Source organism: Tupaia chinensis, unplaced genomic scaffold, assembly GCF_000334495.1.
Source record: "Tupaia chinensis unplaced genomic scaffold, TupChi_1.0 Scaffold138260_1, whole genome shotgun sequence".
Classification (NCBI taxonomy): domain Eukaryota; kingdom Metazoa; phylum Chordata; class Mammalia; order Scandentia; family Tupaiidae; genus Tupaia; species Tupaia belangeri.
In genome coordinates, this window is record NW_006198158.1 from 167,600 (window position 1) to 170,409 (window position 2,810).

The window sequence follows — 2,810 nt, forward strand, 5'->3', positions numbered from 1 at the left end:
CACCCACACACACACACACACACACACACACACAAACAAACCTGTCCAGACCCAAGAAATTTGAAGAAACCCAAGTAGAATCAATCCAAGAAGATCCTCTCCCTGGCACATTATAGATAGATTGACCAAAATGACAAAGACAAGATACTTAGATAGGCAAGAGAGAAATGTCAAATCACTTACAAAGGCTATTCCATCAGGCTAACACTGGATCTCTCATAGAATAAAATGTGAGCAAGGAAAAAAATGGGGAAATATATTCAAAGTGTTAAATTAAAAACAATTTCAACTAAGAAAACTATACCCAGCAAGATTATACTTTATATGGAAAAAGAAGATAAAAGTGTTCTCAGAAAAAAAAAGAAAGAAAGAAAGAAAGAAAAGAAAAAGAAAAGAAATAGCAGGATCACAACCCTTTATAAGTTAAATTTTTCATATTATTTTTTTAAGTCTAAGATCAAGAAGACTAAAGACAGACAGACAGCAATAAGAGAACAACAACAACAAAAACCCCACGTATATAGCCAACTTAATGTTAGGGACAAGTCTGGAAATATTGATAATAATGTTGAATGTTAATGGATTAAATTCTCCAATGAAGAGACACAGACTCGCTGAATTGATTAAAAATCAGAAACCCTCCATCTGCTGCCTACAAGAAATCAATCTCATGGATAAAGACATACATAGACTAAAAGTGAAGGGATAGAATAAGGCATTTAATACAAATGGAAGCCAGAAAAGAGCGGGAGTCGCTATACTGATTTCAGACAAAATAGAACTTAAGACAAAAACCATAAGAAGAGACAAAGAAGGGCATTGTATAGTAACAAAAGGACTAATTCACCAAGAAATTATAACCCTTATAAATATCTATGCACCAAACTCAGAAGCACTCAAATATGTAAAGGAAAGACTGTGAGATCTAAAAGGAGAGATAGACTACAAGACACTAATTGTTGGGGATTTCAACACCCCATTATCTCCTTTAGACAGGTCAACGAGACTAAAAATAAGCAAAGAGATTCAGGACTTAAATGATACCATAAATCAAATGGACTTGATAGGCATTTATAGAACTTCCCACCCCAAAAAACACAAAATATATATTTTTCTCATCCCCAAACGGCACTTTTTCAAAGACTGACCACATGATAGGGCACAAAGCCAGCCTTTACAGATTCAAATGCATAGAAACTACATCCAGCATCTTTATCTACCATGGTGGAATTAAACTTGATATTAATCTCAGAAAAAAACCCTCAAAAAATAAACAAATACATGGAAACTAAATGACCTACTTCTGAATGAGTTCATGACTACTGAAAAGGTTAATACTGAAATAAAAAGATTCATGGAAACAAGTGATAATGAGTACACAAGTTTCCATAATTTATGGGATACAGCAAAAGCAGTCCTAAGAGGGAAGTTCATGGCAATTAGTGCACACAAGAAAAAGATGGAAAGGTGGCAAGAGGACAACCTAACATCATATCCCAGGGAATTGAAAAAAAAATTCCAAAAACGCCAGGAGAAAAGAAATAATAAAGATTTGAGCAGAAATAAATAAAATAGAAAATAAGCAAATTATACAGAAAATAAATGAAAGCAAAAGTTGGTTCTTTGAAAAGATGAACAAGATTGGGAACCAGCAGTTAGTGTAATGGCTGTGTCGCTGGACTCCCACATAGTCAACCGCGGTTCGCGTCTCGGACCCGGTGGCTTAAATCTCACACCAGGCGCGTGTGCGTGCGTGCCCAAGATCCCGAGAGGAGAATGGAGGAGAAGGGATTGCGGCGTGACCATTCCCCCTGGGGGGTGATTTCTCGCTTTCTGTCTCTATGTCTCTCTCTGTCTGGCGAGCGCACGTGCCCTATAGCGAAAACCTCTCCAAAAAAAAAAATTAAAAAAAAAAGATGAACAAGATTGACACACCATTAGCTAGACTAATTAATCAGGCAACATTACAACAGACATAATAGAAATACAAAACATCGTTAGAGGATACTATGAGTGAACATATGCCAACAAACAAGAAAACTGGAATGAGATGGACAAATTCCTGGAGATGTATAATCTGCCAAGATTGGCTCAAAAGGACATTGAAAGTCTGAATAGAACTAAAACAAGCAATGAGATTGAATCAGTAATAAATAATATCCTAACAAAAAGTCCAGGTCCCAATGACTTCACTGCTGAATTTTACAAAACTTTCAAACAGGTAACTCTCATTCTGCTCACATTGTTTCTAGAGATCCAAAAGGAAGGAACGCTGCCAAATTCATTCTGTGAAGCCTCCATTACCCTCATTCCCAAAATGGGTAAGGATATGACAAAAAAGAAAACTACAGACTTATATCTCTGATGAATATAGATGCAAAAATTCTCAACAAGATAATCTCTAACTGTATTCAATAGCATATAAAAAAGGTTATTCATCATGACCAGGTAGGCTTTATTCCAGGAATGCAAGGGTATTTCAACATATGCAAAACCACAAATGTAATACAACATATTAACAGAAAGAAAGATAAAAACCATATGATCATTTCAATTGGTGTGGAAAAAGCATTTTTTCCTTTCATGATTAAGGCTCTTAGTAAAATTGGCATAGAAGGATCATTTCTCAACACAATAAAAGCCATCTATGAAAAATATATAGCTAACATTATACTGAATGGGGAAAATCTGAAAGCTTTTCCACTAAAAACTGTTTCAAGACAAGGCTGTACACTTTCTCCACTCCCATTCAATACAGTACTGGAAGTCCCATCCAATACAATTAGACAAGAGAAGGAAATAGAAGGCAT